This window comes from Entelurus aequoreus, linkage group LG16 (assembly GCF_033978785.1).
Source record: "Entelurus aequoreus isolate RoL-2023_Sb linkage group LG16, RoL_Eaeq_v1.1, whole genome shotgun sequence".
Taxonomy (NCBI): domain Eukaryota; kingdom Metazoa; phylum Chordata; class Actinopteri; order Syngnathiformes; family Syngnathidae; genus Entelurus; species Entelurus aequoreus.
The window spans coordinates 29,521,488-29,546,703 of record NC_084746.1 but is presented as its reverse complement, the minus strand read 5'-3'; the positions used below and the strand labels follow the sequence as shown (position 1 = coordinate 29,546,703).

Below are 25,216 nucleotides of genomic sequence, written 5' to 3'. Positions count from 1 at the left end.
AATGTGTGCATGCACATCCCCAGAACATTTTCTTCCGCTTCCACGTTTTTCTCACTCTATTGATTTTTTCTCGTTCTGATTCGTGTTGTCTTGTGTCTGATCAGCTCTGTCTCAAGGATGTACACGGCTGGACTGTTTTATCTCCATTGACCTACAACACCTTTTCAGGATGCATTCGAATGGATGGATGCAACTGAACAGTTTATTTCTAAAGGTTCCATAGATATCAAATTTAAATGTGTCTTAGACAGTGTGCTGGTCAAAATCTAGCCTTGACGCTGAAATTTAGCGATGTGAAAGGTTTTTACAGTCGTACGTCTTAGTTGTAACACACCATTTTGTGTCTGTAGCTTTAATGCTAATGAGCTGTTTATGTCTACCACTGTCTGTGGCTCCATGAAGAGCTATTGATTGTGTACCGTATTTTTCGGACTATAAGGTGTACTTAAAATAATTTCATTTTCTCAAAAATCGACAGTGCGCCTTATAACCTGGTGCGTCTAATGTACGGAATAATTCTGGTTGTGCTTACCGACCTCGAAGCAATTTTATTTGGTACATGGTGTAATCATAAGTGTGACCAGTAGATGGTAGTCACACATAAGAGATACGTGTAGACTGCAATATGACGCCAGTAAACGACACCAAAACTTAAAATATTCCATTGAGAATATAAAACATTGAACAGACGGCACTCAAACATCCGTCAAAATGTTTTAGAATTACTCTGAAGCCGCACCGCTTGATGGATTGTCGGCCCATTACAGCTACCGTAGTCAGAGATACAAGTATTACTATGGTGTGTGTATAAGGACCGCAAAATGGCACCCATTAGCAGACATATTATCTGGCGTTTTGTTTCACAATATTATGCGAAACCAACTTTTCTTACCTTCTGGTACCTGCTGATCTATAATTGAGATCTGCATAAGTCCTGAAAATTTGCGCATGTCCGCCACTGTAGTCCGTGCCGATGCCGTAGTCCATAAGCTTCTTCTATTTCACTATCTTCTTGTTATGGGGCATTCACCCATGACCAGTTTCAACTTATATCTCACTATGGAAGCGCTAAAAACTACCGGTGTAGTGAGTTTACATTATTCACCCAAGGAACTTTAGTTATTAGAGAGTTCCGTTCAGATGTTTTTTCACGGGACACATTTCCGGCGTTGTTGTTGTTTCCGGATGAGGAGATGCTCCTCCGTTGTTGATTTAAGTGAAATCTGAATGTCATTAAAACAGTTAGCTCCATCTTTTGACACTTCCTCAACTCCCGTCCTTGCACGCTACACCGCTACAACAAAGATGACAGGGAGAATACGCTGTCGAAGGTGAGCCACGTAAATAAGGCAGCCCACAAAGCGGCGCATCCTGAAGCGACTGTCAGAAAGCGACTTGAAGATGATTCGTAAAACATAATTCATGCAACATTTTGACCAAAGAACCACCATCACATGTTATGTAGACCACAAGGAAATGTTTTCAATTTAGAAAAAAAATAAATAAATATGACTCCTTTAATGCGCCTTATGTATGAAAACAGATAAAAAAATAGACCAGTCATCGGCAGTGCGCCTTATAATCTGGTGCGCCCTATGGTCCAGAAAATATGGTACTTGATTCTTATCTAACTCTGCACTTGTCTAACGTGACACATGCCATGAATCACATACAACAACTTGGACATAAGTGTTAATAACACCAGCATGGCTGTGTGGTAATGTGCTAACAGTACAGTCACATTTTAACAGAGACATTATTCAACATCAACGTACAGCTAACACATCAGCAGCAGACTGAGGGATAGTTGTTTGCGCTTTATTTGAAGATGTGTGTTTTTTTTTTGTTGTTGTTTTTTTTTTAGTGGCGTATTCACAGGACCATTTCATCAAGCCAGACAAAAACCCAAAGCTGTAAAAGTAATAATTTCAGCGCATTTTCTCTCAAAAGTGGAGCAAATACTAAGTGAGAAGGACGATGGATAGTTTGCACCTTAGGTGTAATAATAACAATGATAATAATTACCAGCACTCCCTCGCGACCCCGATAGGGACAAGCGGTAGAAAATGGATGGATGGATGGACTAGTATTGTGAAGTTGTGTCTTACAACAAATTTGTGCTGCTCAAAAAGGACTATTGTTTTCCTCCTATTGCCTAAAAACACTTAAAAAATACTATTCAGGGGACTGAACTTGTAATAAGTGACTAGTAATAATTTGGTTTAGATATTTTGGCTACAAATTAGAAAATGTCTAATTGGTAAGATTGCGAGTTTTCCCAATGTACCGTTTTTTCCATAAAAGAAGCCCGTGGGTTTTGTTTATCCATCCATTCATTTTCTACTGCTTGTCCCATTCGGGGTTGCGGGGGGTCGCTGGAGCCTATCTCAGCTGCATTCGGGCGGAAGGCGGGGTACACCCTGGACAAGTCGCCACCTCATCAAAAAACATTAAAAACACAAAACTTAATACAAAAAATGTATTTGAATGTTTTGCTGAATTAATGAATGAATGAATATACATGACTACCAAAATGGAGGATTAGCAAGCTCAAAAACATCTCCAAACTAGACTTTTAGACCAAATGCAATGTGATCAGACTTTTATAATCTACATGAATACAAACTTTTTATTGAAGAGTATAAGTGCATGAACTTCACTTGCACTAATAAGTACAACCACAGACGTTTTTTAGTATGTGACTAGTGCTGTTTCATAATTATTTTGTTTTTTTGCTGTTGTTTTTATCAGCAGCCAACAATGATGAGAGCTAAATATAAGTTAAGAAAAATAAGTGCCTCACCTGCCATGAACGTCACTGCATACGTGACTGACGTCCTACATCAATTTACAAAAATAACCTCAAAATACACTAAAACAAGGCATTCAGCATTAACAATACATGAATCAACTAGTATGCCCATCACTCACCTGTAATAACTCATGGTGTTCATATACAGTCGTGGTCAAAAGTTTACATACACTTGTAAAGAACATAATGTCATGGCTGTCTTGAGTTTCCAATATTTTCTACAACTCTTATTTTTTTGTGATAGAGTGATTGGAGCACATACTTGTTGGTCACAAAAAACATTCATGAAGTTTGGTTGTTTTATGAATTTATTATGGGTCTACTGAAAATGTGACCAAATCTGCTGGGTCAAAAGTATACATACAGCAATGTTAATATTTGGTTACATGTCCCTTGGCAAGTTTCACTGCAATAAGGCGCTTTTGGTAGCCATCCACAAGCTGCTGGCAAGCTTCTGGTTAAGTTTTTGACTACTCCTCTTGACAAAATTGGTGCAGTTCAGTTAAATTTGTTGGTTTTCTGACATGGACTTGTTTCTACAGCATTGTCCACACGTTTAAGTCAGGACTCTGGGAAGCCCATTCTAAAACCTTCATTCTAGCCTTATTTAGTCATTTCTTTACCACTTCTGACGTGTGTTTGGGGTCATCGTCCTGTTGGAACACCCAACTGCGCCCAAGACCCAACCTCCGGGCTGATAATTTTAGGTTGTCCTGAACAATTTGGAGGTAATCCTCCTTTTTCATTGTCCCATTTAAAACACCAGTTCCACTGGCAGCAAAACATGCCCAGAGCATAATACTACTACCACCATGCTTGACGGTAGGTCTGGTGTTCCTGGGATTAAAGGCCTCACCTTTTCTCCTCCAAACATATTGCTGGATATTGTGGCCAAACAGCTCAGTTTCATCTGACACCACATGGACAAAGATAAGACCTTCTGGAGGAATGTTCTGTGGTCGGATGAAACAAAATTGAGCAAAAAAAAAAAGAGTTGTAGAAATGATTGGAAACTCAAGACAGCCATGACTTTATGTTCTTTACAAGTGTATGTAAACTTTTGACCACGACTGTAGGTGTCTGATCGTAAACTAACAATTATTTATATTATGGGCTTTAATCTGACAGCTAGTGTAAACTGTGGGCACATCATGAGATGCTCCTTATAAAATGATGGTATTATTGCGTCCAGGACGGGTCCTCTGGGCTGGATGTTGTTGTTGTTGTGCTCCAAAAAAAGCAAAGAAAAAAAGAAGCTAGTAAAATTCAATGAGTTCACCAAAGGGATTTTAAAACAGCTTCCAAGGGCCGGGGTTGGCTTTTGAAATGATGCACACGGTGCTCCAGCTGTCAGTACCAGCAGCCATTCAGGCAAAAAGTAACTGAGGTTGCTTATGTTCCAATATGGAAGTATATAAAACAACATCACACACCTCCTCCTGTAGAAATTATCGATGTGACATGCACCAGATGCTGTATTCGTTAATTACAAGTTAAGGTTTTAGCCCTGAAATAATCTAAAATAACATAAATAGGGACATGCAGGGTAAATTGTGTACACATACAGCTGTGGTCAAAAGTTTACATACACTTGTAAAGAACATAATGTCATGGCTGTCTTGAGTTTACAATAGTTTCTACAACTCTTATTTTTTTGTGATAGAGTGATTGGAGCACATACTTGTTGGTCACAAAAATCATTCATGAAGTTTGGTTCTTTTATGAATTTATTATGACATCACATGGACAAAGATAAGATCTTCTGGATGAAACCAAAATTGAGCTGTTTGGCCACAATACCCAACAATATGTTTGGAGGAGAAAAGGTTAGGCCTTTTAATCCCAGGAACACCACACCTACCGTCAAGCATGGTGGTGGTATTATTATGCTCTGGGCCTGTTTGGCTGCCAAGGAACTGGTGCTTTAAGATTCAAGATGCTTTATTATTGTCCATTCTTTAACATGTACAAGACACATAAGAACTGAATTTTCATTTTCGGCACAGTCCCACTAAGAGCAGACATACGTTACAGGGGGACACGACGGGACCGCCAGCGGATCAGCCACTTACAGCGCTCCTTGAAAAAGGTGGGAAAAAGGTGATATTTGGAAAGGGGGAAGAGTAAAAAAAATATCACAAATTGAGTCCAAGGAAAAAACCTCACATAGCATAGCACACATAAACATGATACATATAGTGGTGAAGGTGTTAAGTTCAGACAGGACAAAACGAAGAAAGCAAACAGGGAAGGAGGGAGCTGAGAAACCGCCCTCTCCAAGAGGCAAGACAGAGAGTAAATGGGACAATGAAAAAGGAGGATTACCTCCAAATTGTTCAGGACAACCTAAAATCATCAGCCCGGAGGTTGTGTCTTGGGCGCAGTTGGGTGTTCCAACAGGACAATGACCCCAAACACAGTAAACACAGTAAAAGGAATGGCTAAACCAGGCTAAATTAAGGTTTTAGAATGGCCTTCCCAAAGTCCTGACTTAAACGTGTGGACAATGCTGAAGAAACAAGTCCATGTCAGAAAACCAAGAAATTTAGCAGAACTGCACCAATTTTTGTCAAGAGGAGTGGTCAAAAATTCAACCAGAAGCTTGTGGATGGCTACCAAAAGCGCCTTATTGCAGTGAAACTTGCCAAGGGACATGTAACCAAATATTAACATTGCTGTATGTATACTTTTGACCCAGCAGATTTGGTCACATTTTCAGTAAACCCATAATAAATTCATAAAAGAACCAAACTTCATGAATGTTTTTTGTGACCAACAAGTATGTGCTCCAATCACTCTATCACAAAAAAATAAGAGTTGTAGAAATGATTGGAAACTCAAGACAGCCATGACATTATGTTCTTTACAAGTGTATGTCAAATTTTGACCACGACTGTACACCCAGTGGCGGGCCGTGCGTTTCTCACCTAGGCCTTCAGTGATGTCCTACTTAGTCTGACTTCACGTATCAAAATACCGTAATTGATGTCACCACATGGACACGGCTGGAGATACTATACAGAAACACACTTGCCCGCTACTGGGCATTGAAACCCCTCAACAGTGTACAAAAGAGTCGGCGCATTTAAAATGCAATAAACCCGCTTCCGCAATTAAAACATATCTTACGTGGTACTGTCAAAATTAAAATAAATGTATTAAACAAATGAAACATGAAAATATAAAGAAATAAAATATTTGAACTTACAATTTGTAGCACCCATCCGACGACGTATAAGCCAGTGGTACCGTCGTAGTCGGTTGATTTGTGTGAAAGTGGCGAGCAAACCATTTCGCCGCCGGTGTTGTGCCAAAATGTGATTGCCTGGCAAAAAAAAGATTTCCTTCGCGGGAGCGCGCACTGCTCGCTAAACCTGCATTGCTTGGCTTCGTCTGTCTACAGCGGATTACTAGGTGTAAGATAAACACTTTATCTCCGTGGGTATTGTACTGGTGAGTTTTCTGTGGCTTTCTATGGCTCGTATGGCTAAGGTGCCACTTCCTGTTTTCGCAACTTGTGATTGGATACTCACTTGGGACACCCAAGTGAGTATCCAATCACGTCGTTAGGCCAGCTAGAAGGCCTTACTGACAACAACTTGTGATCTGATTGGCTATGACAATTGTCTATCAACTGTATTTGCCCATTCACTTACAGTGCAAAGACGCCCGCATTGTTGATTTTGAAGGCCCCGGTCAGATTTCGTACAGCATGGCAACATAAGCTAGCTGAATTCTGATTGGATACAAAGCACAGCATTGGAAGGAGCATAATATGACATGAAGAGAATATGAATACTTTTAGATATTTAGGGAAAGTAAATTGAAGAAAAAAACTTTTATCTTTAATTATGATCATGATTTCTGGTTATGTTAGGCCAGCAAAGAAGACCTTGCTGGCCCTGACGGCACACCACTGCATACACCAGGGGTGTGCAAACTTTTTCCACTGAGGGCCACACACGGAAAAATTAAAGCATGTGGGGGCCATTTTGAGATTTTTCATTTTCAAACCATAATAAAATATATGAATTTTTTATTTATTTTACCTTTAGGGGTCCCGGGGACCATAAGTCATTAAAATGTTAAAAATAAGTCAGATTATAATTTTTTTGAATTATTTAACGCTTACAGTAAATCTCTATCAACTTCAAGTTGATATAAAGTAATAAATGTTTCATGGCTTTTCTGTTAAAAACAACTTTGTTTTTTTTATAGTAAAACTGAAATATGCAGTATTTAGTAACTAGAGCCCTAAAAGATCAATAATGCAGGACACCATTGATTTTAATTCTTTAATATTTTTGAGTAATCACAGTGAAAAGATAAATAAAATACCACTAAATATATTTGGGATCCAAAAGGTGCCCCACTCTTAAAGTGATACATTTTTATTAGGTTTTTCTTTTACTTTCAACACTTAAGTTACGAGATCAACTTCAGATATACAGTATCTGTCGAAAACACAATATATGCAATATTTACCACATAAAACATTTTAAAGTGAAATATTTGAAGTAATTGGAGCCCTGAAAATAATTCATTATAACATGGATTTTTTGTCATTATTTTTTTTGTTTGAGCAATGGCAAAAAAAGAAAAATGAAGAAAGACAAAAGAAAAAAAATAACAGCCTGCATGGCAGCTTTTGTGTCAACATTGCAACTTTTTCTCATTAGATTTCACCTCATTCCACTTTTTTTAATGCTCTTTTTTATTTTTACAATAGTATTTCCAGAATGTGTGGTGGGCCGGTAAACAATTAGCTGCGGGCCGCGAATGGCCCCCGGGCCGCACTTTGGACACCCCTGGCATACGCCATACCCTACAACGGATTTATGAACTTGCTAATAAAAGTGTGGATAATTTCTGCTGATGACTTGCATATACAGTGCAGATGAGATTGCGAAAGAGGGCAGAAAACGAGCTCTGGATTTTTGCTTAGCTACAATTCCTTCCTCGCAATTCGCCTCTTTGATGCTGCCAAGTAGCTGAATGTTCGGCACTGTCACGGCCAGAGTTGCGCTGAGGGGAAATCTGTCTTTTCAGCTGCAGCCAAAGAGCTACCGTTGTCGTAATAAAGTTAGGCCTTGATCGTGTCGCTGTGATCCACGAAGCACACAACAGACGGATAAAAGCCAGCGCACAGACAGACAAACAAGCCCATTTGTGCTCACGTACCCACTCCACTCACCCTACTCCATCTGGATCCCCCCCTCCGTTTTATTTTTCTCAGTTTGTCTTCCACCGCCCTGGCATCTCCAACGGGTCTCTTTGGACTGTCAATAAAAGACGAAGATGATCAGTGTCTTCCTCAGGGCGACCGTGACTCAGGCCTTGGGTGTCTCGTTCGCATGTACACACATATAAAAAAGGACATTGTCCCAGGAGCGTGTCTCTTTTAGTTGTCTGGCAAATGTTTGGAGCAGATGGGCCAGATGATGATGGTTTGGATGGCCTTTTTTAGTGGCACAACATCCCGGATTTGGAAAGTTAGTTACAGTCAATGCGATGAAATTTGAAGCCCAATCTGTATGCAGCCCCTCCAGGAATTCACAATATGGCGATCACGCAAATTCAGCTTTTGCTGCACATTTGACTTATACTCTTTGGGCAGACCCTAGGCAAATTAAGGCTCGGGGGTCACATACGGCCTGTTAAGCCTTTCAATCTGGCCCGCCGGACGTTCCCCAAACATTTTTTTTGAGATCTTTTAAGATGGAAACTGTAGCTGCCATTATGAAGTGCACTGATGTTTTCAAATGACCGTAAGTCTAAATTTGGTTCCGAATCAAAATAATTGCCCAGGCCTGTTTAGGGCCTGATCTACAGAAGGCTTGTGTGTACTAAAACACGCGAAAACTTGATAGCACACGCAAGGCTGATCCACTAAGCTTTTTTTTTTTTTTGTCCTGTCCAGCTTCTCAGGCAAATCATATAGTTGATGTAGATGCCCATATCGGCTGTTCAGATTTACTTTACAAAAGAGAAGTGTAGGATACTTCTCTTGTCGCCTTATTTGTATTTGACTTTATTAAATGTATTTATATTATCATTTGGTGCAGCCGGGCCGGAGCAGGAGGGGATAGAAAGAGAAAAAAAGGAAGACAGAGGGGGAAATTGTGGGGACAAGAGGGGGATTCACTAAGCTAGTGCGCTGAGGATTGTGTCTCTTAATTGAGCAAAATAAGGAGCGCAATTCCTTTTGCGTCTCTGACTTCAGTAATTTGCAGAATATATTGTGATCATCAATATGCTCACACTACTGGGAGGAGAAAATGCAAATCTACTATGTCAGCACGCGCAAAGCGATTTATCACCACTCATCACTGTTTTGTGAGCACTATCCATTTAGCGCACAGGGGTCAAACTCAAGGCCCGGGGGCCAGATCTGGCCCGCGGAATCATTTTATCTGGCCCGCAAACACCTGGAAATGATATGTGTCAATAAAGTACTTAATATTTTCTCACTAAATGTACTGCTTGAAATTACATGCTGTGGAAGTCTCTGTGTGGGTGGGTTCTCCGTGGACTGACAGAATCTGGGGGAGCCCGGGATCCAGGGTTAACAAGTCTTTTATTTTGTATATTTTTACGCTCAGCGTCTCTTGCGCGCGGCCTCCTGCTTTCTCGGGCGTCCGTGCTCTCCTCTCTCCCCTCTCATGGCCTCGGCCCCTGTTGATAAAGGAGACAGGTGATTAGATAACCCGCCTCAGCTGGGCAATCCACTCACCTGTCAGCTGCTTCGAGGCCGGTCCATACACACGCCCTTCCCGCAAGAGGTGCGCCGACCACGCCCCCCTCCACACATGCCTTTTAAACTTTAGTAGTATCCATTATTGCATTATTTTTTTTTCCAAAAAAAAATACTTAACTTTACAGCAAACTACCCATCAAATTAATAAAAATGACAATACATTTTACGGCATTCTTTGCAGCATATTTTTAAATTGTAAATTAATTGCGTAATTAATTGTGTAAATTAAATTGAAAACAACTACCATTTTTTTGCGTTACAATTCTGTTGACTGAGCTGCCGTATTTTTATTGTAAAATCTTGTTTTTAACGGTGTATTACTGTAAATGGAAAAACGATACATTTGTTTTAACGGTAGAAAAACTGGCAGCTAAATTGCCAGAATAAAAAAGGAACTCGTACTGTTTTTCCATAAACAATATAAAGTTGTAAAAACCAATGTAAATCAGTGGTGCTGTTTTTCCATTTACCGTAAAATGTTGTAAAAAAACTACTATATTTTACAGTGACATTTTGTAAATATAAAATTTTTACTGTAAAATCGACAGTCTACTTAAAAAAATTTACATAATTAATAATGAAATCCAGAGGCAAATTCATACATTATTCACTGTTACATGCGGCCCTCTGATGGCAGCCATAACTGCGATGTGGCCCTCAATGAAAACCAGTTTGCCATCCCTGACGCTAAATTTTAGCGTGTCTATCTTCATGAATATGCAAAATATATGCTGATTATTACAATGCCCACAAGACTGGGGGAGAGACTGCATATATAATCATTTCCCACTCGCAATGTGATTTAAAGGCCTACTGAAATGCGATTTTCTTATTTAAACGGGGATAGCAGGTCCATTCTATGTGTCATACTTGATCATTTCGCGATATTGCCATATTTTTGCTGAAAGGATTTAGTAGAGAACATCGACAATAAAGTTCGCAACTTTTGGTCGCTGATAAAAAAAAGCCTTGCCTGTACCGGAAGTAGCAGACGATATGCGCGTGACGTCACCGGTTGTGGAGCTCCTCACATCTGCACATTGTTTACAATCATGGCCACCAGCAGCGAGAGCGATTCGGACTGAGAAAGTGACAATTTCCCCATTAATTTGAGCGAGGATGAAAGATTTGTGAATGAGGAAAGTGAGAGTGAAGGACTAGAGGGCAGTGGAAGCGATTCAGATAGGGAAGATGCTGAGAGAGGCGGGTGGGACCTGATATTCAGCTGGGAATAACTAAAACAGTAAATAAACACAAGACATATATATACTCTATTAGCCACAACACAACCAGGCTTATATTTAATATGCCACCAATTAATCCCGCATAACAAACACCTCCCCCCTCCCGTCCATATAACCCGCCAATACAAATCAAACACCCGCACAACACACTCAATCCCACAGCCCAAAGTACCGTTCACCTCCCCAAAGTTCATACAGCACATACAGTATATTTCCCCAAAGTCCCCAAAGTTATGTATGTGACATGCACATAGCGGCACGCACGTATGGGCAAGCGATCAAATGTTTGGAAGCCACAGCTCATGCGTACTCACGGTACCGCGTCTGCGTATCCAACTCAAAGTCCTCCTGGTAAGAGTCTCTGTTGTCCCAGTTATCCACAGACCAATGGTAAAGCTTGACTGTCACCTTTCGGGAATGTAAACAATGAAACACCGGCTACGTGTTTGTGTTGCTACAGCCGGCCGAAATACACCGCTTCCCACCTACAGCTTTCTTCTTTGCTGTCTCCATTGTTCATTGAACAAATTGCAAAAGATTCACCAACACAGATGTCCAGAATACTGTGGAATTTTGCGTTGAAAACAGACGACTTAATAGCTGGCCACAATGCTGTCCCAAAATGTCCTCTACAGTCCGTGTCGTCACGCGCAGGCATCATCATACCGAGACGTTTTCAGCAGGATATTTCGCGGAAAATTTAAAATTGCACTTTAGTAATCTAACCCGGCCATATTGGCATGTGTTGCAATGTTAAGATTTCATCATTGATATATAAACTATCAGACTGCGTGGTCGGTAGTAGTGTCTTTCAGTAGGCCTTTAACATAACTAAGGGCCTGAATTACTAAAAGTTTGTGTGTACATAACACATGCAAACTTGATAGCACACGCTAATTTGATCTACTAAACGTGTGCAACATGGATTGCCTCTGTTAAGGCGTGCAATCCAATCAATACTTTGCAGAATATATGGTAATCATCAAAACACTCACATACTGGGAGGAGAAGATGCAAATGCATTACGTCAGCACGTACCAAATGATTTATCAGCCCTCATCACCGTTTGGTGAGGACTATTTTGCGTTTTATTTAATTTAACTGACGCTTTAAGAAAGGACTGGTGCTAGTGCTGCAAAGACAGACAATGCACAGTGAACCCTCCGTCCTAGTGCTTTTCTGCCAACACTCACTTATTTGGACTCTCAGAAATGAATACATATCAGACAGATTGTCTATAATAATATCCTTTTTATAATTTTATGATGACTTAAGGGGCTGTATAAAACAAATTCAATTGATGCGGTTTGGTGTTTGATGGCATGTTTTTAATTACGTACATTTTTTCATATATAAGATAATATTGTTATTTTATTTCCTCTTTGAAAAAAAAAAAATTCTTGCAATATGCATTTTGTTGCTTGTTCTTCTTCAGATTCACAGTCCGTGTCGCAGCCAGCTCCCAAAAGGGCACTGGAAAAAAAAAAATAGCGGGTTCCATTGTAGAGTTTTTATTAAATGGCCATAACAAGTGTCTGCTGCTTGTTTGAAAATGAATGTGCAGAAATAAATGATGGAGTGTCTCCGTGGTGAAAGTCTCGTTAGTACACGCAAAATCCTCATTTAAGTAAAGCGGTCTGCACCAGTTACGAATAGCACACACAGTTTTAGTAGATCACACGCAACACGCCAACTAATAGTATACACCATTTTATTGCTTGCACACGCTGTTTAGCGCCTGCTATTTGGATCCGAGTAAATCAGGCTCTAAAACTGTTCGGCGGCCGCAATCCTGTGTCTATATTAAGCACGTTTAAAATTGCACAGTTACGCAGAATTGGCTGTGAGAAAGGAGACAATTGCGACGGCGTGGAGAGAATCCTATATGAGTGTTACCATATTTGGACTGTCAGAATAAAAAATGGTAGACTATTCCGCAATATCATTTTATGATTGTCTAGCTTCTGTCCTGACTAAAACAAATTAAATGTATATTTTTTCGTGTCTGCTGGCATTTTTTTTTTGGTGTTAATGGCGTCTCCCAGAGCGTACCTAAGCTTTGCTGTGCTAAAAACAGTTTATGTTGTCTAAATCGCAATTCTATGTCATCCAAATGGTAGCGTTTGCTACATATTGCACAACATACTGTAGCGAAACAGGAGCATATGATGTTGTAAATATGCAGGGAAATTAAGCATAGCTTGTATAGTACACAGAAAATCTTAATTTAAATAGGGCTGTCTGCACCACTATTGCACTTGCTATCAATTGCGCACACAGTCTTAGTAGATCACCCACACGCCCACTAATAAATGCAATTGTTTTAGTTGTATAGTTTTTATAGCGGTTTAGCGCGTTATGTTGTATTTGGATCTGAGTGATCAAGCCCTTAGTCCGAACATCATTTTGACACAGATTGATTTCCTTTTGCGCTGCAAAGTCTTAGTTTTATTTTGCTCTTTAGTATGTTGTGAAAATAATACATCTGCAGATGGAGGATATTTATTGCTATTGAGCGCACATCGGCACCAAATACAATAATACCATGCTATCCTGTAAATCACATTCATTTGGAATATACCAATGAGAACGTTATACTCATCACATTTGTAAACAAATATTTTAGCAAGTTTTGTCCCAATCAGTTTCCGGATGTTTTGTGAATTGTTTTGCACCGTGTGCAACATGGTGGTTTGAACACAAGCAAAGTCAGCGCCAGACTGGCACTTTTAACCACAAAACATGCCCACAAGCTGTCGACAGACACGCCAACCATGACGACAGACACAACAACCATGACCGAAGCTGTCGCAATCAGCTTAGTTGTCAGTTCTGGAAAAAAAACCAAGATGAATTTTGTGAAAATAGAAGTGAAGGTTTTATCACTTAGTATCGAGCATTAACTGATACTACCATTGGTGTTGTTTGAAGCTAGCTTAGTGATTAGCATACCTTCTTGTCTGCTACTGCTCGTTCTTACTATGTGTGTAACATATTAAGGTATTGATAATAATATTTGTAAAATATTTAGTATTTTAGTTTATTTGCAGCAATGTAGGCAATGGTTATTAACTTCGGGGAGCGGCTCCACACTGTGTATAGAGATGTACAGTGAGCTGTGAACCACTTCTGTCCAAAAATAAATAGTGTTGTCCATTGAGGATCAGCTTTTGTGATGGACATCGAAGGTATTAATCAAAGGCCGATCATGTACTGAAATCAAATTATACTGATCGTTGGCCATTCGATTAGTGCTTTCGTAGTGTTTTAAACCAAGCATAATTATCCTATTAATTGCCTTTACAGGAACACTACGATAACAAAATGGTGAACACACACGCTGATATAAGGTAATTTGAAAAATATGTTTCAGAACGTAACACACATTTTAAATGAAGCTGCTGCAGATTCAGGCGTGGGAAATCTTAGAGTGATTGTGTAACCTTTTCACATGACTGTATGCATACTACATATATAAGCTAAATCTTCTACTTTTGAATAGCTGCATGCAAAACCTAAACGTCTCTTACAAATTATTATTAACATTTTTTTCTATTTAAAACAATCAACTTTCATCTTAATTTGTGCGCTCGATAATAAAATGCTGAATCATCATCAATATCAATATGCTTAATCAATCAAGATTGTTTAAAGAGCTTCCTTATCCCTTTTATAGGGGAACTGCACTGTTTTGGAATGTTGCCTATTGTTTCCAATCATTATGAAAGACCTGATGGATGTTATTTTTTTGCATTCTGAATATTAAATGAATGCGATCAAAAGTCTGCTTACAATGGAGCCTTTGGGAGCCGTTCTATTCTGCCGATAGAGCCTCTAAAGAACATCCAAACACCTCCATTAGGGTTTTATATACATAATGTAAGTATATTTTTTTGATGTAGGTAATGGGCACATTTATAATAACGTTTAATATTGATGTATTGTGATTATATTTAGCGTACACGGCACATTAAATATACAAACGCATAACAGGGTTAACTTTTTTTTCCTTCATTGCTGATTTCTGCTCACTGCAGACTTTATGAGAGCCAACAAAGATAATACAACATCACTAACTGTACAAAGTCTGCTGTCATTAGGATGCCGACTGCTAAGATGCTCGTATGTTCTCATTTAGATGAAAAATGGCAGCAGCTCAGTCACCAACATTTTACTGTAAAAATAACAATGGTACTGTTTTTCAATTTGCAGTGATGCACTGCAAAAATATGGCCACCGATTTTACGTAAAAAAAAACAACCTGGCAGCCCAGTCACCAAATTTTATTGTCAAAATTTACAGACTTTTGTTTTCACATGCTAACTAACTTTGAATTTTATACAAGTGCTCTACGGTAAACTTGTGACTTTTTTACGCTCTATGGAGAAGGGTAATCTTGGTCGCCCTGCTTCAGCCACATCCTATACTGAAAACCTAAACGCTTCGAAAAGTAACATCCTCCATACGTCTCTAATCTGTGTGGGTAAAGTTTGAAAGCGATTGGAGTTGCATGTTAACTGAATCGTGTAATAGTCTCTACTACCTTATATTAATATATTGCGGTATGAGGCTAAATTCCTCACTCGTGGGGCTGCTGCATAGCAAAAATCGCTGTTTGGCACGAGGACTAATAGCACATTTTCACTTTGGCCCTTAGAGGCAAAACATTTGGGCACCCCTGCTCTGCTTCTTCCTACTCCTTTTCAAACATGTTGAATAGAGAAACTGGAAAATGTGATGTATCATGTTGTATGCATGCATGTTCGAAATAAACACAAACTCAACTCAACAATATATTATGCAGCCTGCATGGTAAGTTCTAATGACAAATGGTCAATTATAATGTTGTTTTTGTTATATGGAGGGCCCCAATGATTATAATTACTTTGGGCCCCCAAATGACTTAATACGCTCCTTTTGTAGAAGTAGAGACAAACTGCTGCGGCAGTTATCATGCTTAGCCTTCAAAATAACCACTATCAATATAATTTTCACGTACAAACACTAGTTTTTCAGCAAATGACTCGTGGACATTTTAGGATTGGGAGCTTCTGCTATGCCATTTGCTGTAAAATTAATCAGCACATGACATGTTGCTTCTCTTCGTTTTGATAATAACTCAAATTTGCAAACATTACGCTGTCAAATACAAACACTGAATTATATACCAAAGCTCCCCCACAGTTACCCATCGATCAACGTACACTGTTCCACAACTGATTATGAAGTTCCGTTATGTATCAGATTGTGCTTTAATGCGTTTTGCATGCTTGAATTATGACTCTGCCACAAAGTGGGCCGTATTTTACTTTTTGTGGCACAGAAATAAATCTCCGCTGTTTGGAAAAATAAATCTACAACACTCTGTCCATGCAGTGAATAATGGGCCCCATCACTTATGAGCAGCGATAAAACTAGCAAGAATAAAAAGTCTAATTTGATATTGCTTATATTATTTTTTTGGTTTGTTTTTCTTGTCTTTCGCTCGCAGAGCCTTCATCATTCTGAAGGTCACAGTACTCATTAATTTATACAACTGCAACAGTAAAGCGAAATGGGGGATATGCAAATGCTTAAATGCAATGTTTTTTTTGTTGAACCGTGTTTGTTAATTTAGCGATGGAGATATATGCTAAATAAACAACCCTCAGGGTTTGCCTCGCATACATTATGATTTCATTGTTGAGTATTTGTGCACAACGTTGAATATTCAGACCAACAGTGTCACCATATATAACTACTGTACAGTATGGTAACAGAGGGGGCTGTGATAAGTACTGAAAATAGGCATAGGTGTAGTTCATCCATAGAAAATGTTAAGCATTGATAGTCTAGTATTTTTCTGTATTTGTTAACAATATATAAACTGACTGCTAGCTCTAGTTAATTCTTCTATTCAATTAACAGCTGAGTTGTCGGGGGCGCTGCATTCACATCACCGCTATGACTGTACAATTAACTCCACCAAGATGGTAGTAGCTACATTTCATGCATCATGGCTTTGTCTATCTCTGCATGCGCTTTAAAAGTGTCTGTTGAATCTCATGCAAGTTACACTTACCGTACTGTTGTTTGGAATGAAGGATGATAAGGAATCCCTAGAATCCGTGAACTCATCTGCGGTATTAATGCTTGCTAAGCAGTTTGCTGCTTACAGCTGTTACGACATTGGTTCTGTTGCTGGTGTGTTGAGCAATATTTTTGTTCAAAAACGATCACGTGGTCAAATAAAGCTATGTTGTCCTTTTAACTTCCTTGCCGCTCCAAATACTTTTTCAAGTTAACGAATAAGGCTTTATTATAAAGCATACATTTAATACTTATCCCCGCATTAGGTATTACTATGTTTCAGTCAAAGATTTTCAATTCAGTCAAATGCTAGTTGCTATTGGTGTTCCACAAGGATCTGTTTTAGGCCCACTTCTTTTCTCTCTGATAGAGTTGTTTATTCCACAACGGGGACATTACATTGTTGCAGTGCAGGTTTCTACATACAGGAGCAGAAGTAAAACGTAATGAAAAACAAAACAATTGTAATAAATACTACATAATGCGCACTAATATTTATTAATGATTTACCTCGACCATGCTCCTTCTGTCCTGTTAATATCTATGCCAAGAACACTCTATTTCTGATACATCACACATTAAATACAATTTGCAAAAAGATTTGTAATACCATCCAAATCCGGTTTAATAACACCAGGCTTGTTCTTAACATGATTTTATTTTTTATTTTTTTATTTTATTGCATGATTTTTGTATCCCTTTAATTTAGGTAGCCAGGGACTGCAGATGGAAATTAGCTATTTAGCTATAATCTGGTACAGAACATATCTGTCTTTGAGCTTAATGTTTCTGTACATTGTCCCTTCAAATAAAGACTAAACTAACATAGGAAAACAATGTTGTGTGGTGTTTGGTACAAAATATGTTTATCTCACTTACCTGAGATGCTTATTAATTTTAACGATGGAACTCCACGAAAGCGAGTTGAGCCTTTTGTCTTCGGACCGACCCTGAGCCTACTTTTAAAATACATTTGATTTTATTTGTAAGAAAATGTATGGCTGTTTGGGCTTTCTACAGTTTAATACATTTTTTATTTCAGTTTAAAAAAAATTCACAATTGTTACCTCCCATGCTCGAATATGCTGATTTTGTCCAACAAAACAGCACTGACCCTATCCTCAAACCTCTCAATACTTTATTCAACTCCTTGAGCAGATTTGTTTTGGGGACTTGCACAATTGCCTCACATGTACGATGCTGTCAATTAGTTAAACCAAATGTCACTGAGTACTTTTTTCATTTTAAATTGGGGAGACATGGCTCGTGCCAACAACTTGAGGGTTCCAGGTTCAAACACTGCCTCGGCCATCCTTGTCACTGCCGTTGTGTCATTGGGCAAAACGCTTTGAACCTCTGGAGAAAAGCACTATACAAATATATTTCACTTTACTTACATGTTCCACCGTACTTAAAACAGCTTTTGGTTCAGCATATATTCTTTCAGACATATAACTAATCAATATTTTGCAGTATCAAAACTAATACAAAAATAGGTCACAGGTCATTCAAATTCAAAGCCCCATCTGATTGGAATAATCTTCCTACCTTTTTTAAAAAGCCCATTGTTTGTTTGTTTTTTTAGATCAAATGTATTTTCCCAGTTACAAACGAGATGTTCTTGTTTCTGACTTTATATTTCCTGTTTCCAGATTTGCAGTTGTATTCGGGTGCTCCTTATGTTGTATTACCGTATTTTTCTGACTATAGGGCGCACTTAAAATCCTTTCATTTTCTCAAAAATTGACAGTGCGCCTTATAACCCGGTGTGCCTAATGTATGAAATCTTTTTGGTTGTGCTTACCTACCACGAAGCTATTTTATTTGGTACATGGTGTAATGATAATGATGACCAGTAAGTGGCAGTCACACATAAGCGATATGATGCCAGTAAACAACACCAAAACTTTAAATGTTCCATTGAGAATATAGAACGTTACAGACAGCGCTCAAAAATCTATCAAAATGTTTTAGTACGACTTTGGGAAGCCGCACTGCTTGATGGATTGTAGTGTGCTTCACCATACGAGTATTATTATGGTGTGTGTATAAGGACTGCAAAATGGCACCAATTAGCAGACACTTTATCTGGCGTTTTGCTTCGCAACATTATGCAAAACCAACTTTTCTTACTTTCTGGTACCTGCTGATGTGCATTTGTCCTGAACATTTGAAGCGACTGTCAGAAAGCGACTTGAAGACGAACTGTAAAACTTAAATTATGCAACATTTTGACCAAGGAACCACCATTACTTGTTATGTAGACCACAAGGAAGTGTTTTCAATTTAGAGAAAAAAAAAATCATAATATGACCCCTTTAATGCGCCTGTTGTATGAAAATAGATCTGATTAGACCTGCTCATTATGTATATGTGTGTGAGCTGGTAGGTGTGGGGTGTTATGGAAGTAGTACTGTAGAGCAATTAGTTTTTGTGTTTTATTGTAATTTACGTTTTGGAAAAAAATTGCCCCGTTATGCAAAATACAAATGTCCACCGCAGTGGCGCTGGCTCTCAGGAGGAGAATGGAGATTTCAAAGTATGCCTCTCTCCAAATATCAACTGCTTCCAATTAACACTCTATCCTCTTTGTTATGTAGGCAAATACACACAATGACTATTAGTAGCAACTAGGGTTGTACGGTATACAATCCACGGTATTAGTATAGTACCACAATACTAATAAAAGATATTTGGAACTATACCGCCTCTAAAAAGTACCGGCCCCCCCAAGTATCATCCCTGCGGTACGAGGAATAGCTAAACATGCTTCACTACACACCGTAGTTCACCGGCATCAACATGTCAACAAACGCCATTGGTAGATCTACACCTAACATCCACTGTAATGATACCAAGTACAGGAGGGTGTCAAGTCGATACTACTATGGTTACATCAATATTTTTTGGCATCACATCTTCTTTCGTTTTTTTTAAATTTAGATTATGTTTATAAACACAGGAAATATGTCCCTGGACACATGATGACTTTGAATATGACCAATGTAGGATCCTGTAACTACTTGGTATCGGATTGATACCCAAATTTGTGGTATCATCCAAAACTAATGTAAAGTATCTAACAACAGAAGAATAAGTGATTATTACATTTTAACAGATGTGTAGATAGAACATGTTAAAAAAGAGAAAGTAAGCAAATATTAACAGTAAATGAACAAGTAAATTAATAACTTGCTCTTAATAATTTTGACACATTAATAGAATGGGAAATGACACAATATGTTACTGCATACGTCATTTGACAGATTAGGATCCTTTGTTTGTTTACTTACAAATAAAAGACAAGTTGTCTTGTATGTTCACTATATTATTTAAGGACAAACTTGCAACAAAAACATGTTTAATGTACTCTAAGATTGTTTGTTAAAATAAAGCCAATAATGCAATTTTTTGTGGTGCCCTTTATTTAGAAAAGTACCGAAAAGTATCGGAATTTTGGTACCGGTACCAACATATTGTTATCGGGACAACACTAGTAGCAACAAACTAATAGATAATGTTTACCTTAGCTCCCTATGGTCCATGTGAAACGTCTGTGCAAGTATTTACTTTATGGTTTTCCTCTGCAGTCTTTACTTACTGTGCTAAAATCCCCACTGCATATCCTGACTATCCTGACTGGACATTTTCCCCCAACATCCCTGGCCCTGTCTGATTAATTACAAGGGCACCACAAACAAAAAGAGGTAGTTGTTCACACGCTCCGCAATATCATTGGCCAAGGCGGCATTCATGTACTCTAGCCTTTCATTTATCACCGCTCCACCTCAATGCTGGCTATGGCAAGGGCAATTCCAATTAACATAATGGACTTGTGGGATGATGTTTTTCTTAGCACGCACGCCCCATGACGCGGTCATTTGTATTCACATTTGCAATTCTTTAGAATTGCAGGCGGCAGGTTCCCGCGGTTGCCTCAGCAGGCTGTAATTCACCAAGGACTTACGTCGTTCCAAATCAGAACAAGATAGAGTATATGGTTTTGACATTGAGGAGTCATTGATCTGAACTGGGGACGGGGGGGCCCCGGGTGGGAGCTTGCAGATAATTCCATGGTGCAGCATCAGTCGGCAGGAGAACACTCATCTCAGCACTAATCCCCCTATTATTATTCCGAGTCAATATTTCTCGTCATTCATGAGTAAAATATAAATAATTAACAGTAATAAACTAGTCAAAGAAAGGCATTGTATTACTGTCCGTGTCAAGCCTCACTTAGATCAAATTTGGTGTAAGAGGTGATTGAAAGGTAAACATCTGTGGAGAGATGCGCATTAGTGACTTGATGATCACATTGAAATCAGCCACAATACGATCATTATATCTCTAGTCCGCCTCTTCATTTTGCTGGAAAATGGTCCCGACTTCCCAGGTTCTTACATCTGCCAGGGATTGTATGTTCTCAATGTCGCAATCATCATTTGTCTGTTTTCTGGCTACAGTTTTTGATACACGGTATTAGGGTTGTACGGTATACCGGTATTAGTATAGTACCGCGATACTAATGAATCATATTCGGTACTACACCGCCTCTAAAAAGTACCAGTCCCCCACTCGTCGTGTAATGCAGAACGCCCTCAGGAAGAGGCATGGCTAGCTAGCGGCTAATGCTAGCGTCTACTGTCTGTCCGCAGTCAGCAGCGTAGTAACTACTTCAAAATCACTAATCCTTGACTTCATGGAGACAAATATAATAGGATTATTTCTAATATCAACCCTGTAGGATGAGTGATAACGATGCATTCTTCACTACACACTGCAGCACACTGAAGCCATGATAATAGATGAGTTAAATAGTTCATATGGTTGACAGTCATGGCAATATTTCATAATGTTCAATCATTAACCCTTTAGACGATCATCTTATCTTTTAACACACTAATCACATGTGAATGCAGAGCATACTTAGTCAACAGCCATACATGTCACACTAAGGGTGGCCGTATGAACAACGGCAACACTGTCATAAACATGTGCCATATAGTGAAACCAAACTAAAATACAATGACAACCACATTTTGGGAGAATATTTGCACCGCAACACAACATAAACACTACAGAACAAATTCCCAGAATTCCCTGCAGCACCAACTTCAACGGTGCAATACAAACAAACGCCAACATCTACACCTAACATCCACTGTAATGATACCAAGTACAGGAGCGTATCTAGGGGATACTACTATGATTACATCGATATTTTTTAGCATCACAAAATCTTCTTTCGTTTAAAAAAAAATTATATTATGTTTATAAACTCAGGAAATATTTCTCTGGACACATGCAGACTTTGAATATGACCAATGCATGATCCTGTAACTACTTGGTATCGAATTGATACCCAAATTTGTGGTATCATCCAAAACTAATGTAAAGTATCTAACAACAGAATAATAAGTGATTATTACATTTTAAGAAAAGTGTAGATAGAACATGTTAAAACAGAAAATAACCAGATATTAACAGTAAATGAACAAATAGATTAATCATTCATTTTCTACCACTTGTCCTTAATAATTTTTACAAAATAATGAAATGATAAAATGACACAATATGTTACTGCATATGGCAGCTTTTGTTTGCTTACTTACTACTAGAAGACAAGTTGACTAGTACGTTCACTATTTTATTTAAGGACAAACTTGCAAAAGGAACAAATGTTTAATGTACCGTAAGATTTTTTGTTAAAATAAAGCCAATAATTAAATTTTTTGTGGTCCCCTTTATTTAGAAAAGTAATAATAAATGATAAATGGGTTATACTTGTATAGCGCTTTTCTACCTTCAAGGTACTCAAAGCGCTTTGACAGTATTTCCACATTCACCCATTCACACACATTCACACACTGATGGCGGGAGCTGCCATGCAAGGTGCTAACCAGCAGCCATCAGGAGCAAGGGTGAAGTGTCTTGCCCAAGGACACAACGGACGTGACTAGGATGGTAGAAGGTGGGGATTGAACCCCAGTAACCAACAACCATCCGATTGCTGGCACGGCCACTCTACCAACTTTGCCACGCCGTCGGTACTGGTACCAAAATATTGGTATCAGGACAACACTACACGGTATAGTCAGTTTTTTCAAAATTTCTAGGCGTTTTTTCAAGTATTCAACAGCCAAATCTCATCAGATCAGTATTTTATGGTTATGTTTTTTTCTTGGATCCAGTATAAATTTTGGACTTAAAATTCTTGGTTGACTTAAATTCTCCTCAATCCCACCAACACATCTTCCTATGAGGAAGTAGTTCCTGGGGAATCTGTGGTGGGCTCTCCTATTTCTGGGGCTGAGGTTGCTGAGGTAGTTAAAAAGCTCCTCTGTGGCAAGGCCCCGGGGGTGGATGAGATCCGCCCAGAGTTCCTTAAGGCTCTGGATGCTGTGGGGCTGTCTTGGTTGACAAGACTCTGCAGCATCGCGTGGACATCGGGGGCAGTACCTCTGGATTGGCAGACCGGGGTGGTGGTTCCTCTCTTTAAGAAGGGGAACCGGAGGGTGTGTTCTAACTATCGTGGGATCACACTCCTCAGCCTTCCCGGTAAGGTCTATTTAGGTGTGCTGGAGAGGAGGCTACGCCGGATAGTCGAACCTCGGATTCAGGAGGAACAGTGTGGTTTTCGTCCTGGTCGTGGATCTGTGGACCAGCTCTATACTCTTGGCAGGGTCCTTGAGGGTGCATGGGAGTTTGCCCAACCAGTCTACATGTGTTTTGTGGACTTGGAGAAGGCATTCGACCGTGTCCCTCGGGAAGTCCTGTGGGGAGTGCTCAGAGAGTATGAGGGTATCGGACTGTCTGGTTGTGGCGGTCCGCTCCCTGTATGATCAGTGCCAGAGTTTGGTCCGCATTGCCGGCAGTAAGTCGGACACGTTTCCAGTGAGAGTTGGACTCCGCCAAGGCTGCCCTTTGTCACCAATTCTGTTCATAACTTTTATGGACAGAATTTCTAGGCGCAGTCAAGGCGTTGAGGGGATCTGGTTTGGTGGCTGCAGGATTAGGTCTCTGCTTTTTGCAGATGATGTGGTCCTGATGGCTTCATCTGGCCAGGATCTTCAGCTCTCGCTGGATCGGTTCGCAGCTGAGTGTGAAGCGACTGGGATGAGAATCAGCACCTCCAAGTCCGAATCCATGGTTCTCGCCCGGAAAAGGGTGGAGTGCCATCTCCGGGTTGCGGAGGAGACCCTGCCCCAAGTGGAGGAGTTCAAGTACCTCGGAGTCTTGTTCACGAGTGAGGGAAGAGTGGATCGTGAGATCGACAGGTGGATCGGTGCGGCGTCTTCAGTAATGCGGACGCTGTATCGATCCGTTGTGGTGAAGAAGGAGCTGAGCCGGAAGGCAAAGCTCTCAATTTACCGGTCGATCTACGTTCCCACCCTCACCTATGGTCATGAGCTTTGGGTTATGACCGAAAGGACAAGATCACGGGTACAAGCGGCCGAAATGAGTTTCCTCCGCCGCGTGGCGGGGCTCTCCCTTAGAGATAGGGTGAGAAGCTCTGCCATCCGGGGGGAGCTCAAAGTAAAGCCGCTGCTCCTCCACATCGAGAGGAGCCAGATGAGGTGGTTCGGGCATCTGGTCAGGATGCCACCCGAACGCCTCCCTAGGGAGGTGTTTAGGGCACGTCCGACCGGTAGGAGGCCACGAGGAAGACCCAGGACACGTTGGGAAGACTATGTCTCCCGGCTGGCCTGGGAACGCCTCGGGATCCCCCGGGAGGAGCTGGACGAAGTGGCTGGGGAGAGGGAAGTCTGGGCTTCCCTGCTTAAGCTGCTGCCCCCGCGACCCGACCTCGGATAAGCGGAAGAAGATGGATGGATGGATGGATGGACTTAAATTCTTCTTTTGTTTCAAAATCCAGCAAAAATGACGAATGTCCAAGCCGTGTAAATGTCGGTATACTCGCTTAGGCCTTGACTTCCCATCATTCATTGGACCAGGACCAAGGTCCAAGATCATCAGTACACTTGCACGATGCTTGCAGAGAGAGTTAGACCCACACTTTCTCCAGCTACTGTACTGTGTGAGGCATGTGCTAGGTCTCTATCGACCCGCTGTGACAAAGATCCATTGTTGTTGATAATAAGAGCTCTGACCTTTCACTGGAACTTGAAAGATTTATCATCGCCCATCAGCTCAATGTATACTTCTTTATCTGCCGCACGTTTGAGCAAGTGCGAGCAATGAATGGACACGATTGGTCACTTTTATCGACGTATAAATCTGATGGATTTGAAGCTTTAAGCCTCTGTCAGGATTTCATTAGTGTCTGTTAGCATTAAAGAAAGGACATTTCAATCTAATGGCTACCTGATAATG

General features: G+C 39.9%; 1 protein-coding gene across 1 annotated transcript in view; it reads left to right on the top strand.

Moving 5' to 3' along the window:
* tnr (tenascin R (restrictin, janusin)) overlaps positions 1 to 25,216 on the top strand; it is a 435,043-nt gene that overhangs the window by 99,864 nt on the left and 309,963 nt on the right. The window lies entirely within an intron of this gene.